At 38.2% G+C, this 23,798-nt stretch overlaps 1 long non-coding RNA gene across 2 annotated transcripts in view; it reads right to left on the reverse strand.

Moving 5' to 3' along the window:
- Positions 1 to 23,798, reverse strand: part of LOC138921844 (uncharacterized) — a 120,804-nt gene that overhangs the window by 35,197 nt on the left and 61,809 nt on the right. For both annotated transcript variants that reach the window (XR_011434745.1, XR_011434743.1), the window contains exon 9: positions 11,617 to 11,783. This is a non-coding gene — a long non-coding RNA (uncharacterized lncRNA). The remainder of the gene's footprint in view (positions 1 to 11,616; positions 11,784 to 23,798) is intronic.

Raw genomic sequence — 23,798 nt, forward strand, 5'->3', positions numbered from 1 at the left:
AAATTTTTTAAAAGTTCTAAGTAAATGGAAAGACATCTCATCTTCATGGATTGGAAGACTTAATATTGTCAAGAGAGCAATACTCTCCAAATTGATTTACAGATTAAACACAATTCCCAGTGAATCCCAGATGGCTTCTTTGTATAAACTGACAAACTTACCTGAAAATTCATGTGGAAATTCAAGGGACCAAAAATAGCTATAACAATCTTGAAAAAGAAGAACAAAGTTGGAAGACTCAAATTTCCCAACTCAAAAGTTACTAGAAAGCTACAGTAATCAAGACAGTGTGGTACTGACATAAGGGTAGACATATAGATCAATAGAATAGAATTAGAAGTCCAGAAATAAACCCATATATCTATAATAAATTGATTTTTGACAAATGTGCCAAGACCATTCAATGGAGGAGAGAATAGTCTTTTCAACAAATGGCACTAGGACAACTGGATATCCACATGCAAAAGATGATCCTTTGAAAGGACAAAATTGTTGAGCTCTATACTTTTTCTACTTCATTAATTTTTGTCCTTATTCTTATTTTTTCCCACATGGGAAGCCCATGATCAAGGCACCAACATGGTTGGGGGAGGGCCCTCATCCTGGTTCATAGCTGGTGCCTTCTCACTGTGTTCTCACATGGTAGAAGGGGCAAGGGAGCTCTCTGGGGCCTCTTTTATAAGGCAGTAATGCCATTCATGTGGGTTCTACCCTCATAACCTAATAACCTCCCAAAGGCCCTAATATCCTAATATCATGATCTTCGAGGATTAGGATTTCAACATATGAATTTTGGAAACACGCAAACATTCAGACCATACCACTTAGCAAACTAAGACTAGGGAGGAATATCCTAAAGTTGATAATAAGCAGCTACAGGTAACCTCATACTGAATAGTGAAAGATTGACTAGTATATCCCTAAGATCAGGAACAAGATAAGGGTGTCCACTCTCACCACTGATATTTGACATAGTACTGGAAGGCTGAGCCAGGGCAATGGGGCAAGAAAATGATACAACAAAAAAGACTCATATCCAGAACATGTAAATAACTCCAGCAAACGAATAAAAATCAAACCACCAAGAAAATATTTATTATTTTCTTCACAAAAGAGCAAATACAAATGGCCAAATAACATAAGGAAAGGAGCTAAATATTATTAGCAATCATGGAAAACCATAATGGAATACCAATATAGAAACTCCAAATTTGCAAAAATTATGAAGTCTGATAATATCAACCACTGGGAAGGTTGTGCCAAATGTGCCAAACAAAATGAGAAGTTTCATACACTGATGATGAGGGTAAATTTGTATAATTACTTTGCAAAAGCATTTGACACTATCTAATAAAGTTGAAAATACATACCTTAATCTCAGGTACTTGTGCACCAGGCTACATGTTCAGGAGTATTCAGTGCAATTTTTGTAATAGCACAGCTTGAAAAAAAGGTGCTTCATCAATGTAAAGAATTTTTGTAGTATATTCACACAGTGGAATCCTATTAAGCAATTAAAACATCAACAAACTACAACTATACAAAATTACTTTTTTTTTAAGGTACACTTTTTGGTGAGGAAGATTGGCCCTGAGCTAATGTCTGTTGCCAACTTTCCGCTTTTTTTTCTCCCCAAAACCCCAGTACATAGTTGTATATCCTAGTTGTAAGTCCTTCTAGTTCTTCTATGTGGGATGCCACCACAGCATAGCTTGATGAGTGGTGTGTAGGTCCGTGCCCAGGATCCGAACCGGTCAACCCCAGGCTGCCCAAGCAGAGCGCATGAACTTAACCACTCAGCCATGGGGCCGGACCCCCAAATTACATATTTTATCTCACAAACATAAAGCTGAGAGAAAGAAACACGACACAAAAGAATTCACATACCATAATTCCTTTTATATGACACTCCAAACAGGCAAAAATAAACTATACTGTTTATAGATGTACACATAGGTGCTAAAATTATAAGGAAGTCAAATCTTGACAAAAGTCAAGGAAGTGGCTAACATTGGAAGATAGGAGGGTGTTTTGATTGAGAAGCACAATGTAGGGTGCTTCTAAAAGAACTGGCAATATTCTATTTCTTGTTCTAGAGGTTGCTTTTGAATTATTTGTCAAACTCGATCCACTTTTATGTACTTATCTATATGTATGTTTTATTTCACAGAAGTTAAAATATAACAAAAGAAATAAAAATTTATAACAATTTCACAATAAAAACATATTTTTAAAAGGAAATAATGATATCCAAATCAATAATTTAAAAAAATATCAGATTAACCCAAAGGAGAAGAAAAACTAGTAAAGATAAAAGGAAAAACTAGGTGACATCATTGAGATGATGGAGTAGGAGACGCCAGCATCCATCCCCCCAGCTATCCGTAAACAAAAACAGCTCTGGGAGTGCTCTGGAGCCTACTTAAGAAGCTCCAGCAACAGAATGGAACAAAGCCTTGAGAACAACCACACCAAAAAAGGAAGGAAGACAACTTCATTTTGCCTGCATCGTTCCATCCCACAGTCTCCGGCATTGCTCAGCACCAAGAGGGAATTCTCAGCTAGAAGGAGCTCTCCTCACAGGGAAAGGAAGAGCCATGGGAGTGACCAGCTTCCCCAGCGTTTCAGGGCACTGCACAAAGGTTCCCCTTTGGTTCCACCCAACCCAGAGTCTGGCAAAGCTGAGCTGTGTAGAGACAGCTAGGAACAAGGAAGAAAAGCAAGGGCTACTGGTAGTAGTCATGCAGTGGGAACAATCGTGGTTCCCAGTAACTTGCTCCACAGGTAAACCTAGCAGCTTTTGCCACTGAAGAAACCAAAGGCCAACACAGCCACCACAGAAGCCCTGCAGATTACACTGGCTTTTACCCCAAAGGTATTCGCATTTCCTGATACAAGCTGCCTGAGTCCCTCCTCATTACTTCACCCTGCGCCCTGCACCCCTAAAGCCAGGGAATCACACTGGCAGCCAGCCCAGGCCTCTGCAGCTATGGTAGTGCAAGATACCAGTCTAGACCTTTGTGGTTGACCCCCACTGCTGTGTGCATGCTTGCATCTAGACCCTCCAGCTATGCACCTGCATGCCACTGGCCTCATACCTATCACCAGCCTCCACGGCTGTGCACACATTGGAGTGCGTGAGATTTGCAGCCACAGAGAAGACACAAATAGCCAGGGTCCCTGCAGCTGCTTGTAGGCCCAGATCAGGCCCTGTCTTCTGTCGCTGGCCTGCACCAGTGTGTCATCCACAGCGAGCCCCTCCAGCTGTGAGCCTGCATGCCCCTGGCATGAGCCCCATCACCAACCTCCACTGCTCTGCACCCATGGCAAGACCCAGCAGCCACAGTAGTGCGCACCAACAACCAGGACCCCTGAAGCTGCTACAGCACCTGCAGTCGGCCTTGGTCCTTGCTGCCTGCCTTGGCGTCCATCACTACATGCGTGTTTGCAACTGGTCCCTGCCCTTCACAGGCACCTGTAGCTGGCATCTGCAGCTGAGCATGTGCACACCACCAGCTCTGGCCACTACTGCTGCTTGCCATAGTCACTAGTTGCTGGACCTAGAGGTGCTGTTGAGGACCCAACAGCCCTTGTGGTCTCTGTGGATTCCCTGCAGCACTTGCCAAGGACTATGCAGTTGTTGATGCTGTGGATTCCAATGGCCTGAGCTGACAAGCCATCATGTCCCTGTGGGCCTGGTGCTGCCTCATGCCCCTGCACTTGGTGCCCTGTATCACTAGACGTGGGGTTACAGCACACTCCAGCATGCACCCATCCATAGGTGAAAGTCCTCCCTTATGGAAGTCAGTCCATAAAGTGTGGAAGAGATGACTACTACTTTGAATGTGGAGACACTTACACAAGGCTACAGGGATCACAAAGAATCAGGGAAACATGACTCCACCAAAGGTATACAGTAGACCTCTAGTAACTGGTCCCAAAGAAATGGAGATCCAGGAATTGCCTGATGAAGAACTCAAAATAATTGCTCTAAAGATGCTTGGAGAGCTACAAGAGAACACAGATAAACCAAAACTAACTCAAATCTATTGGAAACTATATAAACCAATGTGATAGTTAATTATATGTGTCAACTTGGCTGGGCTATGGCGCCCAGATATTTGGTCAAACATTATTTGGAATGCTTCCGTGAAAATGTTCTTTGGATGAGCTTAACATTTAAATCAGTGGACTTTGAGTGAAGCATATTACTCTCCAGAATGTGGGTGGGCCTCATCCAATCAGTTGAAGGCCTTAATAGAACAAAGACTGATCTCTTCTGAGCAAGAAAGAATTCTGCCAGCAGATAGCTTTTGGACTTGAACTGCAACTCTTCCCTGGGTCTCCAGCCTGCCAGCCTACCCTATTAGTTGCTGAATTGCAACATGTATTGAATTCACGATCTCCCAGGGTGTCTACTATTAAAGTGAGGGCATTGATTGGGAAGGAATGGGATCCTGAAAACTGGAATGTGGATGTATGGGAAGACCCTGATGAAATTAGGAACACTGAACACCTAAATTCAAATAAGTCTTCTTCTCCAGAAGTAGCCTCTCCACCTCCACCTAAGGAGATTAACCCTGCATTGTCCAAGGAACTGCAATGGCCTCTACTGTGGTATTTGCCTCACAAGACGCTGCTGAGTCTTTTCAGCAGTCTCTCCCAAAACCCCTCTTTGCGTCTCAACCTATAACTAGACTCAAGTCCCAGGAGGCCCCTAAAGAGGAGGAATAAGATCCTCAACCAAATAAAAGCCATATATGACAGCCCCACAGCTAACAGAATATTCAATGGTGAAAAGCTGAAAGCTTTTCCCCTAAAATCAGAAACAAGACAAAGATGCCCACTTTCGCCACTTCTATCCAACACGATACTGGAAGTCCTAGCCAGAGCAGTTAGGCAAGAAAAAGAAATAAAAGGCATCCAAATCAGAAAGGAAGAAGTTAAATTGTCTCTGTTTGCATATGACATGATCTTATATATGGAAAACACTACAGACTACATCAAAAAAACTGTTAGAACTAATAAACAAATTCAGTAAAGTTGCAGGATATGAAATCAACATACATACAAAAATCAGTTGTGTTTCTATACACTAACAAGGAGCTATCTGAAAAAGAAATTAAGAAAATAATCCCATTTACAATTGCATTGAAAAGAATAAGATATTTGGGAATAAATTTAACCAAAATGGTGAAATATCTCTGTACTGAAAACTCCAAGATTTTGATGAAAGAAATTGAAGAAGACACAAAGAAATGGAAAGATATCTTGTGTTCACAGATTGGAAGAATTAATATTGTTAAAATGTCCATACTATCCAAAGTGATCTACAGATTCAATACAATCTCTATGACAATTCCAATGACATTTTCTACAGAAATAGGAAAACAATCCTAAATTCATATGGCACCACATAAGACCCCAAATAGCTAAAACAATCTTTAGAAAGAAGAAAAAGCTGGAGGCACCACACTTCCTGATTTCAAACTATATTACAAGCTACAGACATCAAAACAGTATGGTACTGGCATAAAAACAGACACACAGCTCCATGGAACAAAGTAAAGAGCCCAGAAATAAACCAACACAGAGCAGTCTCAACTGATCTTTAAGGGTGTCAAAATACACAATGGCTAAAGGATGGTCTCTTCAATAAACGGTTTTGGGAAAACTGGATATCTACATACAAAAGAATGAAACTGGATCTTTATCTTATGCCACATACAAAATCCACTGAAAATGGAATAAACACTTAAACATAAAACCTGAAACTCTAAAACTTCTACAGAAAACAGGGAAAAAGCCCCTTGACATTGGTCTTGACAATGATTTTCTGGATATGACACCAAAAGCACAAACAAGAAAAGCAAAAATAAATAAATGGGACTGTATCAAACCAAAAATCTTCTGCACGGCAAAAGAAATAATCAAAAAAAATGAAAAGGCAACCTATGGAATAGGAGAAAATATTTGCAAACCACACATCCGACAAGGAGTTAATATCCAAAATATATAAGGAACTCATATAGCTCAATAGCAAAAACACAAATAAGCTGATTAAAAAATGGGCATACGACCCTCAGACATTTTTCCAAAGAAGACATACAAATGGCTAAGAGGTAAAAGAAAAGATGCTTAACATCAGGGAAATGAAAATCCGCACCACCATGAGATATCACCTCACACCTGTCAGGATGACTATTAGCAAAAAGACAAGACATAACAAGTGTTGGTGAGGATGTGGAGAAAAGCAACTCTTGTGCACTGCTGGAAGAAATGTAAATTGGTACAGCCATTATGGAAAACTATGGATGTTCCTCAAAAAATTAATAATAGAACTACCATATGATCCAGAAATTCCACTTCTGGGTATATATCTAAAGGAAATTAAATCAGTATCTCAAAGAGATATCTGCATTCCTAATTTCATTTCAGCATCATTCATAATAGCCATGATATAAAAACAACCTAAGTGCCCAGCGATGGATGAATGGATAAAAAATATATGGTGTGTGTGTATATATATATATACACACACACATATATGCACAGTGGAATATTATTCAGCCATAAAAAGAAGGAAATCTTGCCATTTGTGACAACACAGATGGGCCTTGAAGGAATTGTACTAAGTGAAATAAGGAGACAGAGAAGGACGAATATTGTAAGATCTCACTTATATGTGAAATCTAAAAAAGCCAAACTCATAGAATCAGAGAGTAGAATGGTGTTTGCCAGCAACTGGGGGTGGGGGGCAGGGTACGCAAAATGAAGAGACGTTGGTTAAAGGGTGCAAACTTTCAATTATAAGAGGAGTAAGTTCTAGGACATCATGATAACAATAGTTAATAATACTGTATCGTATACTTGAAAGTTACTAAGAGAGTAGATCTTAAACGTTCTTACCATAACAACAACAGCAAAATGGTAATTATGTGAGGTAAAGGATGTGTTAACTATCCCTATTGTGGTAAACATTGCAATATACAGGTATATGAAATGTTCACATTGTGTACCTTAAACATACACAATGTTATATGCCAACTGTGTCTCAATAAAGCTGTCAAATGCATCTGTGTCCACATTTCCACTTTTTATAAGGATAACAGTCGTATTGGATTAAGGACCCATCCTACTTCAATATGACCTCATCATAACTAAGTACATCCTCAATGACACTATTTCCAAATAAGGTCACATTTCAAGGTACTGGGGACATTCAACAAATTAATTTTGTGGGGACACAATTCAATCCATAACGATATGTTTCAAATATACACATAAAGCATAGTTTATGGATATGTAGGTAAGTAGTGAAAGTCTGAAACAGCCCGGAAATGTTATATGCCAATTCAAGGATAGTAATTACCTCCAGAGAGTGAGGGAGCTAGGAGGAAAGGCTTGGTAATGGAACTCCAGCAGTATCCTTAACCTTATCTCAAAAACAAAAACAAAAACAAAAAGTTCAGTAGCCAATATGCCAAAATAGCTGTTAAATCAGAGTTCTGAGTGGAGGGCATATGAATGTATGTTGTATTATTTTCTGAACTCTTCTGAGTATTGGATAGTTTGTTTCTATAAAAGAATAATTCATTCCTTCATTCATTCCCTAGAAAGAAGCTACAATGGAGCTGACTCACTAAGTCTAACAACACAGACAGCTTTTCCTCCAACAATTAGAGTACGTCATTGTTTTTTCACTTTAAAATCAAATGAAGTAGTTGCTTTGCTTTTCGCGGTCCTGTTATTCATAAAAATGTGCATCTTTAAAGGTATGATCACACTCAGTGGGCTAAGATGCTTCCATCATGAGACGTGAGCAGTATCTAAGACAGGCGGAGAGAAGAAACATTTCTAACCTCTCAGATCATGCTCATTCCATGACCTACTCTTTATGACTGGAGTGGGGGTAGAAACATGCAATATCTTTAAAATCTTTCTTTCTTCCTCCCTCTAACCCTTTTCCTCTCCCTCTCTTTTTTTTCTCTTGGCCTCTGTGGTCCAGTTCATTTAAATCCCATTTGTGAATTTGGTTTCTACTCAAAACTGACTGTATATATTTACACAAATTAAGAGATCTGAGTCAAAGGACCTCAAAGTTTAACCCCGCTTCACCAATAGCTAACTGTTTGCTTTTGGGCAAATCTCTTGACTTTTATTTTTTTAATCTAGAAAATGAAAGATTTTGATTAGATAGTCTCAGATCTAAATGTGTTTAGAAAAACAAGGTGATTGATGGAGAAGGACATAATTTTAGTTAACTTGTGAAAATGTGAAAATTTCAGTTATACATGTGTTTTCAGTTATGTGATGAGGTAGGTAACTGATGTGATTATCTTTTCTCAGAGTGGAATACAATTACCTATTTGTTCTGGCATCATGTAGACACAATCTATGTTAATCTGACTCAATCATGCAGCCCCCAACAGAGCATTATCCACACATTGAGACTCTTAAAATCCCTCTTGACAATGATAAAAGTCATCTCCGAGGAAAGAAAAAATAAATCTTTGTGTAACCCACATGCCAGATGCAGCTCTCATCCATGAGCCTTGAGTATGTTTTTTCCCTGAGCTGAACTCGATGCCATCTTAGCCCCTCAACAAATCACTGCGTAAAACTGAATCTGACCAAATATAGCCTATGTTTTATGGAAGATTTCGTGGAGTCACAGGGAAGAAACAGGTTGAACAACACACAGTATTTCATATGAATAGTCCCAAACAGAACCACCTCTCCTCTAAGTCTCTTCTTTGAGCAATACTGGCTCTCTCTTCTTCTCTAAACTTTGCCCCAAACAGTGCTTAGTTAGCTCCTCCTCCTTGGAGGACTCTGGGCCTTGGAGACTCAATCCTCTCTCTCTGTATCCTTATCCAAGTATCTTCTCAACAAAGGTGGTCTATGCCTACAAAGACATTCTTCCAGCCACTAAGATCAACTTTTCCCCTTCTAGGCATTTGCAAGCAAATATCCTTAGCCTGTTGAATGCTGTGTTTGATGCGGAAGCAACCTGTTTGCTCTAAGGTCTTGATTATGTACAAAGCCTTGGACTCTTGTGTCCAGGTATGTGCCCCTACTCCCAATACAGCACATGCAGTAGACCTTCCAGGCTCTCTCTCAGGCACCAATATTGTTAGTTGACACTCAAGTTGCCTTGGACCCAGCCCCTAATTCCATCAGAACCTGATCTACTCAGAAGGCTGACTTTCTAACTCCATCCAAACTTGATTGGAGAAACCTACTTAATTAGAAGGAAAAATAGGAAAGTAGTTAAAATTGTGCAAGTACAATTTTCTCAGATGATTAGACACTTTTTCTTTTGAAAGGAATAAATAAAAGGGAAATAGGGGCAGAATAATAATGGTACAGATTTTACTTTTTTAAAGTTTGAATAAAATTAGCATAATTTCCCTTTTATTAAGCTACAGCAGATAGAAAGCACATTATAGACACTGTAGGTGGAGATGTGGGTGGACACATAGGAGGAGGAATGAGAAAGCACTGAAAATACAGCTGAAATAATGAGCACATAATATGAAGAACAGCAGCAAGGATCAGGCTAGAAGATGGAAGGATCCCTACTTTGATCACAGACAAAGGTGATGTGGAATCGAAAATTAAGAGGTAACCATTCAGCTGAGCTGAGAGACTGGGGAAGTCTGGGCATAGATAGGAAGCTGGGCATAGATAGGAAGAGAACAGGGAACACTTCACTTTTGACTTGGGTTTAAAGAAATCATACCTTGTGCTTAAAGGGGAGGAAAGTGCAATAATGTCATTCATAAAAATATCTAGTTTTATCCATACTAACCATGATGAAAATATAACCTACACAACTTGCTTCCATTTGATCTGGAGCAAACTTGCTAGAATATAGAACATTGGGTTTGACAGTCATTCTGTCCACTCCCCTCCAAGCAGGGACAGCACAACCCTACACACACCATTCCTGCCCCATTCATTTTACAAACCAGGAAATGAAGGCCTAGCGAAGTTATGCAAAAGAAGTGATTTTTTTTTAATCTTAGAGCTTTGAGAGGCAGACAAACAAATCTCCATATGTGATTTCTACAGAAAGTGCTCTGCTGCTTGACATATAGAAGAAAATAAACCAAGAAATTATTAACAGGATTGTTGCAATTGATTTAGATTCTCGAAGGTTGTTTACAGACTAGTAGATGAACCTGAGTTTGGGATTTTTGACGTGATCTGTGCCAGGCATGGTATTTAGATGGTACCATTATTTCAGCTACAACTCTGGAAAGCCAGGAGTTGTCTGTACAATATTTTCTTTCCCAAAACCTAGGTGGTTAGATGACAGTCTCAGATCCAAAATGGATCCTGGGATGTCATCCTTTCTGCCAGCTCTCCCTGCATCACCCAAGCAGTGGCCCTACTCTGTAACCTCTCTTCCGGCTCAGGATCTCCTTCTCACTCTCCTCTCAGACGTTCTCCCTTCCCACCCACACCTCCTTTACCCCTCTCCATATTCCCTACTCTCTTCTTTTCATCATGGTTGCCTTTGGTGGCTATCAAGAGGAGCTTTGATTGCCCATTAAATATGAAGCCCAAACTTTCATTAATTTAAAAAAGTTGGATCCTCCTTACTCAAAGACAAGAAACATTCTTGTCCAGAAACATAATTAATTGTTTGGTCTCCCCTAGAGACTTTCCTCCCAGGAAAGGGGGACCTTCTGCCTGTATTAGGACAGACAGTTCTAATGCAGGCAAGAAAAAAATAAAAGGTAAAGTTTTCCCTTAAAACAAAGTAAATCCCTGAATCCTGCTCAAAGTTCTGCTTCTGCCCATGATGGAGAATCTACTCCTGGTATGCATCTTAGAATTTGCAAATACCAACCTGCTGCATACAACTTGTCCCCTCATCAGCCTCTCTGGAGAAGTTCTGGCTGTGCTTAAAACAACCCTCCTGAGATTGTGCTGTCCTCAATCACCTTATCTAATGAAGCCCCCCATTTAGTCTTTGTATTGGCACATTATTTGTTTCCTTTATAGCACTTGAAATTATTGTATTTGTTTATTTTATTGTATTTAAATTTTCCTTGAGCTACATTAGGGCAGCAAATATGTTTCTCTTGGTTTTTGCCTCATTCCCAGTGACTAACAGTTTCTGGCATGTAGTAGGTGCTCAATAAATACTTGTTGAATGTTTTGGTAAGTAACCTAATATGAGTTTGGTGATCAAGGTTCTGCCACTCTCAGGCATCTCTCTAGAATAACAACTCATCTGTACATATGGCCCAGAAGCATCAATAGCCACCTGGATTGAGGACACTGGGCTGAGTGAAGTGGTTGCTAAACTCCTGTGGGCAGGAAATTTGCCCCTATCCCATCTATGGTAGACTGAATTATTGACACCAATTTTTCACTCTTCATATCCTCACCCTTTTGGTGGCCTTTAATTTTAGACTCAGTCATGTCTTCCTGTGGCCAATGTGGGCAGAAGTGATGCTGGGTCAATTCTGAGCCTAGGCCTTAAGAGGCTTTGCATGTTTTCGTCAAGAGCTGAGCTGAGCTGGAAAGACCTGAGCTTCCAGGTAGTCAGTTAAGACAATAAGCCAAAAGGAAATAAAAGTCAAGCATTTAATCACTTACTGTGATAGTATAAGCAAGAGATTAAACAGGAAAAAGTGCCAGCTCCCTCAGTGTTCCATTTTCCACCATGGAAGAGGACCAGGTGAAGGTCAGATGTATCAGCTGATGGGAGGAATCATCTCACTGCTGAGGGAACCCCAAACAAAAGGCTCCTGATGTTTATGTACCTGTGGATTAAAGGAAAGAAGCAAGGGAAAGGTTAAGAGTGAAAAAGTACTGAATACTGAGTCAGAGTGGAGAAAAATGTTTTCACTTGTTACTGATAAGGTATTCTCAGTAGAGGTGATTAAGAGAGGCATTGGCCAAAGGCCCCTAATAAAGAAGCCTCTGAATGGAGGTGTCATGACCAGGAATGCAGATATGCAGAGAATGAAGGTGCCTTGGCTAGGAATGCATAAGAGGATGGCTGGCCAGAGAGCCTGAGTCCTTGACTGCAATTCCCTTCAGAGACTGCAATGTACTGTCTGTGCACGAAATCTGGTGTGGGGAGGGCAGCTTTCCCCAGTGAAGCCTGCCAGGTAAAGCTTTTGTAATTGCCAGAATGGTCAGGCCTGAAAGATCACATGTAGATTTTTGGCCAGGAGTCTGACTTCTCAGTTTCCGCTTGCCTTTGTGGGCCACTGTCATTACTATGAGAAGAGCTTCCTCTAGTAGCTGCTGCTCCTTTAACCTGGGCCCCAGAATGGACACATATGAGCAGAGCCACACCAGTTGACCTATAGACCTACAGTTAGAAGCAGAGCTGCCCCAGCCATGAGAACATGAAGCAGAGCCATCAAGTAAAGCCCAGCCTACATCAACAGAGCCAACTGATCCACTGATCCATGAAAATAAATGCCAACTATTTTAAGTCACTGAGTTTGGAGGGTTTGTTAAACAACATTATTTTGGCATAGCTAGTAGATACACTATCCTCTTTCCAGCCATCATGAGTGTGGGCCCCTGCCACAAGTCCTTACTCTGATAAAAATTATTAGGTATGCAAAGAAACAGGAAAATATCACTCATATGGAGAAAAAGTCAATCAAGAGAAGCACAGAAATGATCTAAATTAGTAGACAAATACATTTAACTTGTTATGATAACTCTATTCCATATGTTCAAGAAACTAGAGACAGAATTGAATGTGTTGAAAATGGAAGGCAAAGACATAAATTGAACTCTAGAGATAAAAAAGACTACAATTTCTGAGACAAAGAAATGCCCTGTATGGAATTAATGGCAGATTAGACATTACAGAAGAAAATATTTGTGAACTTGAACACATAGCAATAGAAACTATCCAGGGCTAGCCTGGTGGCTTAGTGTTTAAGTTTTCATGCTCCACTTTGGCAGCCCAGGGTTTGCTGGTTCAAATCCTGGGCATGGATCTATACACTCCTCATCAAGCCATGCTGTGGCAGGTGTCCCACATATAAAATAGAGGAAGATGGGCACAGATGTTAGCTCAGGGCCAAACTTCCTCAGCAAAAAGAGGAGGATTGGCAATGGATGTTAGCTCAGGGCTAATCTTCCTCACCAAAAAAAAAACCACAACTATCCAAGAAGATGGGAAAAAATAAAAGAGCATTAATGAGTTGTGCAACAACTTATAACAGCCTAATGTATGTGTAGTTGGCGTCCTCAAAGGAGAGGATTTGAGGGGAGGGAGGAGAAAAAATTATCTGAAGAAATAATAGCAGGAAAATTTCCAAATATGAAAATTACAAATCTACATATTAAAGAAGTTTAACAAATCCCTAGTGCAAGTCACAAGAAGAAAACTGTATCAAGGATATCATAAGCAAATTGCTCCAAACAACTGATAAAGAAAAAAATAAGATAAGTAGCCAGGGATAAAAGATACATTAGGTCCATCCAGAGGAACAAAGATAAGGATGACAGCAGTCTGATCATTAGAAACAATGCAAGGGAGAAGAGAGTGGAACAACATATTCAAAGTATTGAAAGAAAACAACTGCCAACATAGAATTCTTTCCCAGTGACAATATATTTCAAAAACGGATGCAAAATAGGGGCTGGCCCCGTGGCCGAGTGGTTAAGTTCACGCGCTCCGCTGCAGGCGGCCCAGTGTTTCGTTGGTTCGGATCCTGGGCGCGGACATGGCACTGCTCATCAAACCACGCTGAGGCACTCTCCCACATGCCACAACTAGAAGGACCCACAACGAAGAATATACAACTATGTACCAGGGGGCTTTGGGGAGAAAAAAGAAAAAAATAAAATCTTTAAAAAAAAAAAAAACGGATGCAAAATAAAGGCATTTTCAGACACATAAAAGCTGAAAGGATTCATCACCAGCAGGCCTACACTCTAAAAAATGTTAACACAATTCCTTCAAGAAGAAGGAAAATGATACCAGATGTAAATCTGAATCTGCACGAAGTAATGAAGAGCAGCTGAAATGATAACTACATGGATGAATATTAAAAATAAATTCTCATTATTTAAATCTCTTCAAGAGACAATTGGTTATCAAAAGCAGGAATTGGAAAACTTTTTCCATAAAGGATATTTTATGCTTTGTATATTTTACGCTTTGTAGCTCATATTGTCTCTGTTGCAACTACTCAATTTTGCTGTTATTGCATGAAATCAGCCATCAATAATATATGAATGAATAAGTGTAACTGTTTTCCAATAAAACTTTATTTTCAAAAATAGATGGCAGTCTGGACTTGACTCATGGGCTGTAGTTTGCCAAACCCTGTTTGTTTTTTTATAGGTATGGTGTTTTTGGTGAGGAAAATTGGCCCTGAACTAACATCTGTTGCCAATCTTCCTCTTTTTTTTTCTCCCTAAAGCCCCAGTACATAGCTGTATGTCCTAGTTGTAAGCCCTTCTAGTTCTTCTACGTCGGATGCCGACACAGCATGGCTTGATGGGCAGTGTGTAGGTCCATACCCAGGATCCGAACCAGTGAACCCTGGGCGGCCAAAGTGGAGTACACAAACTTAACCACTGGTCCCCAGGGATGGCCCCCTAAATCCTGTTTTAAAGCAAAAATAGTGACAATATATTTCAGAGTTTATAGTACATGTAAAAGTAAAATAGATGCCAAGAAGAGCACAATGACTGGAGGGGAGAAATGGAAGTATGTAACAGAAAAGTTGTTATGCTACGTGTGAAATATTATAATATCACTTGAAGATAGACTATGATAACATATGATGTATATTACAAAACCTACAGCAGTCACTAAAATAACAAACCAAAGCATTATAGCCAATAATTCAAGAAAGGAGATAAAATAGAATCATAAAAATACTCAATTAACCCAAAAGAAGGCAAAAAAGAAGTGAACCAAAACAGATGGAATAAAACAAATAACAAGATAATTGATTTAAATACAATCATATCAACAATCAAATTAACTATAAATGGTGTAAACACCCCAACTAAAAACTATAGATTGTCAGATTAGGTAAAAAAGCAAGACCCAACTTGTGCTGCCTACAAATACATTAAAAATAGAAGATGTAAAAAGATATACCATGCTAACACTAATCAAAATAAAGCTGAAGTGAACATATTAATATCAGACAAAGCAGATTTTAGAGTAAATAATATTACCAGGATAAAGACAGTAATTTCATAACGGTAAGTGGGCCAATTCATCCACGGAACATAACAATCCTAAACATGTATTCACCTTAAAACAGAGCATCCAAATTGGAAAGGAATAAGGTAAACTATAATTTCAAACAATATGATCATCGATGAGGAAAATTCTATGAAATAAAAAAACTGTAGGAACTAGTAAATGAATTTAGCAAGGTTGCAGGATTTAATATCAATATACAAAATTCAATTATATTGCTATGTACTAACAACAAAAATCAGAAATTGAAACTTAAAAACAACTTAAAACTTAAAAACCATTCACAATAGAATATAGGAAATACTTAGGGATAAATCTGACAAAATATATGTAAGATTTCTGCACTGAAACATATAAAACATTACTGAGAGAAATTAAAGACGACTTAATAAACCAAAAGGTATACCATATTTATGAATTGAAAGATTCAATTTTGTTAGGATGACAGTTCTCTAATTGATCTATAGATTCAATGCAATCCCATTCAAAATCTCAGCAGGCATTTTTGTAGAAATTGGTAAGCTGATTCTTAAAGATTTTATTTTATGTTTTCCTTTTTCTCCTAAAGCCCCCCTGTACATAGTTGTGTACTTTTAGTTGTGGGTCCTTCTAGTTGTGATATGTGGGATGCTGCCTCAGCGTGGCCTCAAAAGTGGTGCCATGTCCACGCCCAGGATCCGAACCACAGAAACCCTGGGCCGCCGAAGCAGAGTAGGCAAACTTAACTACTCGGCCACAAGGCCGGCTCCCTGGCAAGTTGATTCTAAAATTCATATGGATATATAAAGGACCTAGAATAGCTAAAACAATTTCAAAAAAGAAAAAAAGTTGAAAGATATACACTATTTTACTTCAAAACTTATTATAAAGCTACAGTATGGTATTGGCATAAAAATACACAAATAGATCAATGGAACAACATACCAAGTCCAGAAATAGACCCACACATATGTGGATAACTGATTTCTTACAAAGACCTAAAGGTAATGTAGTGGACAAAGGATAGCCTTCTTAACAAATAGTGCATATCCATATAAAAAAGGAACTTTTATCCATAGCTAGCACTGTATACAAATATTAATTCAAAGTGGATCATAGACCTAAATACACAACCTAAAACTATACTTCTAAAAAAGTTATAAGAGATCTTCATGACCTTGGGTTAGACAAAGATGTCTTAGATAGAACACCAAAAGCACCATTCATTAAAAAAATTGATAAATTTAGACTTTGTCAAAGTAAAAGCTTCTGCTGCACTTCTAAATATAATGCTAAGAGAATGAAAAAACTAAAGACTGGGAGAAAATATTGTAAATCATAAATCTGATAAATAACTTGTATACAGAATATATAAGGAACTCTCAAATTCCTTTAGTCATTAGGAAAATGACATTTTAAACGAAAATGAGATATTACTAAAATTTAAAAAAATTGACTATACCAAGTGTTAAGGTTGTTGAGTAACTTATACACTGCTCATGGGAATGTCAAGTGGTACATCTACTTTTGAAGAAAGGTTGGTAGTTTCTTTTCTCATTTTTTTTGAAAGAGTAGCTGTTTTTAATATACTTTTTAATAACAGCTTTATTGAAATATAATTCATACACCATACAATTCACCCCTTTAAAGTTACAATTCAATAGTTATTAGTATATTCATGGATATGAGCAACCATCACCACAATTTTAGAACATTTTCATTATCTCAAAAAGAAACCCTGAACCCTATGGCTACTACCCTCTATCCCCTACCTCCCCCAGGCTTAAGCAACCACAAATCTACTTTCTAAATTTATAGATTTGCCTTTCTGGACATTTCATATAAATGGACATATATATGTTGTCTTTTGGGACTGGCTTCTTTCACTTAGCATAAAGTTTCCAAGGTTTATCCATCTTGTATCACGTATCAGTACTTCATTCCTTTTTACAACCAAATAATATTCCACTGTATTATCATAATATATTCTACCACATTGTGTTGGTCCATTTATATGTAGATGGACTTTGAGGTTGTTTCCTCCTTCTGGATATTATGAATAATGGTCATGTACAAGTTTTCATGGGGACATATATTTTCATTTCTCTTGAGTATATGCCTAGTACTGGAATTTCTGGGTATGGCAAATGTATGTTTAATTTTTTGAGGAACTGCCAGACTGTTTTCTAAAGTGGCTACATCATTTTACATTTCCACCAGCAGTGGACAAAGGGTCCAATTTCTCCACATCCTCACCAACACTGGTTATTTTTTGATGATAGCCATTCTAGTGGATGTGAAGTGGTATCTCCTTGGGTTTTCCATAGATGCCTTTTATCAGAGTGAGGAAGTTCCCTTCAATTCCTAGCTTGTTGAGTGTTTTTATCACAGTTGTTGAATTTTATTGACTATTTTTTCTGCTCCTATTGAAATGGTCGTTTGTTCTCTTTCTATTGATATGACAAATTACATCCATTGAATTTTTAGATTTTAAGGCAACTTTGCATTCCTGGTATCCCATTTGGTCATGCTGTATAATCCTCTTTATAAGAGGCTGAATTTGGTTTGCTGCTATTTTGTTGTGGATTTTTGCATCTATATTCATAAGATATATTGGCCTGTAGTTTTCTTGTGAGGTATTCTTCTGCTTTTGGTATCAGGATAACACCAGCCTCATAGAATGACTTGGGAAGTGTTCTTCCTGTTCTATCTTTTAAAAGAGTTTGTGAAGAATTGGTATTAATTTTCTTTAAATATTTATTAGAATTCACCAGTGAATCATCTGAGCCTGGCCTTTTCTTTGTGGGTGGTTTTTTGATCACTAATTTGATCTTTTTAATTGTTATTTCTCCTCAGATTGTTTCTTCCTGAGTCACATTTGGTATTTTGCAACTTTCTAGGGATATTTGTCCATTTCATTTAAGTTGTCTTGTCTAAATCATTGTCAAACAATTGTTCTTTGTATTTATAATCCTTGTTATATCTGTAAGATCAGTAGTAATGTCTCCTTTTTCATTTCTGATTCTAATAATTTGAGTCTTCTTTCCTTTTTCTTGGTCAGTCTTGCTAAAGGTTTATCAATTTTATTAATCTTTTCAAAGAACCAGTTTTTGGTTTCATTGATTTTATTTATTAAAATTTTCTATTTCACTATTTCTGCTCTAATAATTAATTATTTCCTTCCTTCTTCTCACTTTAGGTTTAGTTTTCTTTTTTCCAGTGTCTTAAAGTGGAAGGTTAAGTTATTGATTTGAGATCTTTTTTCTTTCTTAATATAGACATTTTACAGCTGTAAATTTCTCTCTAAGCACTGCTTTAGCTGTGTCCCATATGTTTTGTTATGTTGTGTCTTCATTTTCATTCATGTCAAATTATTTTCTAATTTCCTTTGTGATTTCTTCTGTGACCCATTTATGAGTGTGTTGTTTAATTTCCACAATTTTGTCAGCTCCCCTGTCTATTATTGGTTTTTCATTTCATTCCATTGTGGTTCAAGAACATTCTCTGTATTGTTTCTACACTTTTAAATGTATTTAGGTTTGTTTTATGTTCTATCCTGGAATGTGTTCCATATGCATTTGAGAAAAATGTTATGCTCTGCTATTTTGGGGTGGAGTTTTCTACAGATGTTTGTTAGGTATAGTTGGTTTATAGTGTTATTCAAGTCAACTAGTTCCTTGTTGATTTTCTGCTTAGTTGTTCTATCCATTGTTGAAAGTGGTTTATTGAAGTCATCCTTTAATTCTGTCAATTTTTTTTTAAGATTTTATTTTTTCTTTTTCTCCCCAAAGCCCCCTGGTACACAGTTGTATATTCTTTGTTGTGGGTCCTTCTAGTTGTGGCATGTGGGATGCTGCCTCAGCATGGTCTGATGAACAGTGCCATGTCCATGCCCAAGATTCGAACCAATGAAACACTGGGCCGCCTGCAGTGGAGCGCGTGAACTCAACCACACGGCCATGGGGCCAGCCCCAATTCTGTCAATTTTTTCCTCAGGTACTTTGAGGGTCTGTTGCTGGGTGCGTATATTTTATGATTGCTATATTTTTCCAGCTGGATTGATCCTTTTACTATTATGAAATGTCACCCTTTATTGTAGTATTTTTTTTAAAGTCTATTTTGTCTGATGTTAGTATAGTCACTTTGCTTTCTTGTGGTTGCTGTTTTCATGATAGATTTTTTATCCTTTACCTCAGCAACAGCTAGCTGGAGGCAGGATGAAAAATGCTGACATCCTGCCTTTCTGGGAAGCTAGCCTTCCAACTAGGAGTTGGAGAGAGGGGGAGCCCTGGCTGTGCCAGTCTGCAGTATAGTTTCCATCTCACTGAGCTGGGAGTGGGGAAGGAACGCACAGGTTTTGGTTCAAATACCAGGCTCTTGCAGTTCTTACTGAGTTTTAGTAGATTTTCTTGAATAAATATTTCCTCATTTGTTGTATGTTCTAAGAGCAATTTACAGAGACTTTAAATGGTTGTTTTAAAAGTAATTTTCACCACTTTCACTGGGAAGCAGATCCCTGAAGGTCCTCATGCTGTCATGCCAGAAATGTAATTCTAGCAGTTTTTTAAAAAATAGTTAAATATGTGCCCACCATAAGACTTAGCCATTCCACACCTAGTTATTTATCCAAGACAAAAGAATGTAGATATATGTACAAACACTTTTGCATGAATGCTCCAAACAACTTTGTTTGTAATAGCCTCAAATTGGAAATAACTCATGTATCCATCAACAGGTGAATAGATAGATGAACTGTACTATATCAGTACATTAGAATACTACTCAGTGATAAAATAGAGTGAACTGCTGATACACATAACAACATGGGTGAATCTCAAAATAATTACACTGAGAAAAAGAAGTGAAACAAAAAAGAACTCATACTATATGACTACTTTTATACAAACTACTAGAAAATGCAAACTGATCCATAGTGACAGAAAGTACTGTGGATGCAGTATACTGGGAGGATTGGAAGGAGGGATTATAAGGGAGCATGGGAAACCTTTCAGGGTGATGGGCATGTTCATTGTCTTCATTGTAGTAATTGTTTCAAAGACTTACGCATGTGTCAAAATTTATAAAATTGTACACTTTAAATATGTGAAGTTCATTGTATGTCAGTTACACTTCAATTAAACTTTTTAAAAACTTCTATCCTTCTTCCTCTTCCTGAGCATCTGGTCTTGGGAGGAAAGAGCAAATTTCCTCTGGCTTAAGGTGTTCTCCTGTGTCATGTCTAGGAGAAGCGTTCTGTGTGTTTCCAGCTTCTGATGAACTATCCAAACCACTGCACACTTCTTTCCTCCTCTCAGTTCGGTGCTTGGTTTCCCCTCTCATCTGTAATTTAGCTGTGTCTTGGATCCACTCAATTTCATTTCTTTGTTCATTTCTTTACCAATTCAACAAACATTTGTTGAGCAACTGCTTAATGCCACATGCTGTGCTAAGTTCTAGAAACAGAAAACAGAAAAACACAGTCTCTGTTGCCAAGGAACTCATTGTCTAGCAAAGTGAAAAGACATATACACAAAAATTGCTGGTAGTCTTAAGTAATATGGAAGTTTGCATAATGTACAGTAGGGCACAAAGAAGGAAATGCTGGTGGGTATTTTTGGTTTTGTGTTCCCTGAGAATTCATCCACCCTAATCTGGTAACCACAGGTTACCTTTCCCTACTGTGTGCTGTCTCAGTGAGACAATGAGTCTAGGTGACTGTGCCTTCCTTTACCAAGAGGCCTGTATGTAACCCAAGCTGGAACAGTCAGGTTCTCTCCATGGATTCTTCATCTTAAGAAATTCAAGGATGGGAAAACAGATATAGCTCATTTATACCAGAACTGCCTCCTGGGCCAGATGGTCATATTCATATTCAATGGACTCCATAATTAACAGGATGTTCTCAATGAGGAAAATGAGATATTCAGAATTATTTACAGATTTCTGACTCAGATAAATGGGCATATAGTGGTGTCATTAATTAAGCTTTAAAAATATAGGAGGAGAAGCATATTTTAAAAAATTTATTGAGATGAAAGTCACATAACATAAAATTAACCATTTTAGTGAACAATTCAGTGGCTTTTAGTACATTCGCAATGTTGTGAAACCACCACCTCTATCTAGTTCCAAATCATTTCCATCACTCCAAAATAAAATCCCATGCCCATTTAGTAATTTCTCTCCATTCCTTCCTCCTCCAGTTCCTGGAAACTACCAATCTGTGTTCTGTCTCTATGGATTTATCTTTTCTGGATATTTTATATAAATGGAATCATATAGTATGTGACCTTTCGTGTCTGAATTTTTTCATTAACACAATATTTTTCAGATTCCTCCACACTGTTGCACATATCAGTACTTCATTCCTTTTAATGGCTGAATAACATTCCATTGCATGTATATAGCACAATTTGTTTATCCATTCATACATTAATGAACATCTGTTTTCACCTTTTGGCTATTGTGAATAGTGCTGCTCTGAACATGCATGTACATGTATTTGTTTGAGTACCTGTTTTCAATTCTTTTGGGTATATACCTAGACTTGCTGGGCCATGTGGTAACTCTATATTTAACTTTTTAAGGAACTGTCAAAATGTTTTCCACAGTGACTGTACCATTTCACATTCCAACAAGCAATATATGAAAGTTCCAATTTCTCCATATCCTCACTAACATTTATTATTTTCCATTTACTTTTTATTATAGCCATCCTAGTGGCTGTGAAGTGATATCTCACTGTATTTTTGATTTGCATTTCCCTAATAACTAGTGATGTTAGGCGTTTGTTCATGTGCCTATTGGTAAGTTGTATATCTTCTTCGGAGAAATGTCCATTCAAGTCCTTTGCCTATTGTTTAATTGGGTTGTCTGTCCTATTGTTCCCGAATTCTGTATATATTCTGAATACTAGGCCCTTATCAGATGTATGATTTGAAAATATTTTCTCCCATTCTGTAGGCTGTCTTTTCACTCTCTTGACAGTAAACTTTGATGCACAAAAGTTTTTTTTTTTTTAAAGATTTTTTAAATTTGTCTCCTTTTTCTCCCCAAAGCCCCCCAGTACATAGTTGTATATTCTTCATTGTGGGTCCTTCTAGTTGTGGCATGTGGGATGCTGCCTCAGCGTGGTTTGATGAGCAGTGCCATGTCCGTGCCCAGAATTCGAACCAACGAAACACTGGGCCGCCTGCAGCGGAGCCCGCAAACTTAACCACTCGGCCACGGGGCCAGCCCCGATGCACAAAAGTTTTTAATTTTGAAGAAGTACAGTTTATCTATTTTTTCTTTTGTTGCTTATGATGTCATATCTAAGAACCCACTGTGCAAATTCAAAGTCATAAAGATTTACTCCTTTATTTTCTTCCTGGAGCTTTACAGTTTTAACTCTTGTATTTAGGTCTTTGATACATTTTGAGTTAACTTTTGTTAACAGTGTGAGATAGGCATCCAACTTCATTCTTTTGCATGTGGCTATCCGGTTGTCCCAGCATCATTTGTTGAAAAGACTATTATTTTCCCATTGAAGGGTCTTGGTACACTTGTTAAAAATCAGTTGGCTATAGATGTATCAGTTTATTTCTGGACTCAATTCTATTCCATTGGTCTATATGTATCATCCCATTTTCATTACCATAGCTTTGTAATAAGGTTTGAAATGGGAAAGTGTGAGTCTTCTGACCTTGTTCTTCTTTTTCTAGATTGTTTTGGCTGTGTGCGGCCCATTGTAATATACAAATTTGAGGATTGTTTTTTCCATTTCTACAAAGAAAGGCCACTGGAATTGTGATAGGGATTGCATTGGATCTGTATAGAAGCAGATTTTAAGAAAAAGGATGAGTTTGATTTTGAGCATGATGACTTTGGGGTGCTTGCAAGACATTAAAGCTACTCATCTATAAGGAATCAGATATATGTTCTAGAGCTTAGAAGAGAGGCTGAGGGGCTGGCCCCATGGCCGCGTGGTTAAGTTCGCACGCTCCACTGCAGGCGGCCCAGTGTTTTGTTGGTTCGAATCCTGGGCGTGGACATGGCACTGCTCGTCAAACCACACTGAGGCAGCATCCCACATGCCACAACTAGAAGGACCCACAACGAATAATATACAGCTATGTACCAGGGGGCTTTGGGGAGAAAAAGGAAAAAAATTAAGTCTCTAAAAAAAAAAAGAAGAAAGGCTGAATAGAGATGCATATTTGGGATATTAGTATACATGAATATGGTAGCTGAAACCATTGCTGTTGATGAGATATTTGGGGAAGAGCATATAGAGGAAAAAGAGCGGAAAATCCTTGTATTCACCAATATTAAGAAAGTGTAAGGGAAGAAGAGCCTGTGACAATAATTTGATAAAAGAAGGATAATGGAGAAACTAAGTGAACAAGAAAAGGGTGGTATAATAGAAACCAAGGGAGGAGAGAGATTTAATAGAAGCAGTTTTTGTGTTGTAGAGTTCATGACATAAGTCTGAAAAGCAGTCAATAGATTTGATAGTCATGAGGCCACTGGTGACCTTAGGCAGGTCAGTCTGTGTGGATTGTGGAGGCTGAATCCTGGCTAAGGTGGGTTCGAGCATATACAGGAAGTGAGAAAGAGGGTG

Source organism: Equus caballus, chromosome X (assembly GCF_041296265.1).
Source record: "Equus caballus isolate H_3958 breed thoroughbred chromosome X, TB-T2T, whole genome shotgun sequence".
In the NCBI taxonomy this organism is placed as follows: Eukaryota; Metazoa; Chordata; class Mammalia; order Perissodactyla; family Equidae; genus Equus; species Equus caballus.